Here is a 563-nt window from a genome sequence, read left to right on the forward strand (position 1 = left end):
TCCCGTTTAATTCAGACACTGTCGCTACTCGATCCTGTTTTAGGAAACAATCCCCTTGATCCCCGCGTGATGCTGCATAATGTCGCTTTTGTCTCTCAGAATTACCACTAAACCTATCAATTTAAGAAAAATCCCCGGTAAAATGGAGATGTTTTTCCGAGCATTTTTTTAGAATCAGATGTTAAGCGATAATCTGTAAAATATTGAAGATGAAACATTATATGTTGTGTTATTATATAATATTGTATTGTAAATAGGATGTTGGGGACCGGTGCGTCCGAAGCCAAAGTTCTCCATCATACCTGCGTCACTTTAAAATTGAAAAACTTTTGCAATGCCTTTCTTATGGAAATAGTTCGCGTTTACGTTTGAGTGAGTTGTCATTGTGAGGATTCAGCACTGCAGTTTCATTGAAATAATACTTACCGTAGTTTCTTAGTTATTAAGGGGATAGAGACGTCTTATGATGTCGAAGAAACGAATTTAATTCTACGAGTTTTATGCGCTGTTTCTTCCAAATAAGACTTTAAGATGTTTTTATTCGTTGAATAGTTTTTATTGCG

The sequence above is a fragment of the Zerene cesonia genome, chromosome 17 (assembly GCF_012273895.1).
Source record: "Zerene cesonia ecotype Mississippi chromosome 17, Zerene_cesonia_1.1, whole genome shotgun sequence".
Taxonomy (NCBI): domain Eukaryota; kingdom Metazoa; phylum Arthropoda; class Insecta; order Lepidoptera; family Pieridae; genus Zerene; species Zerene cesonia.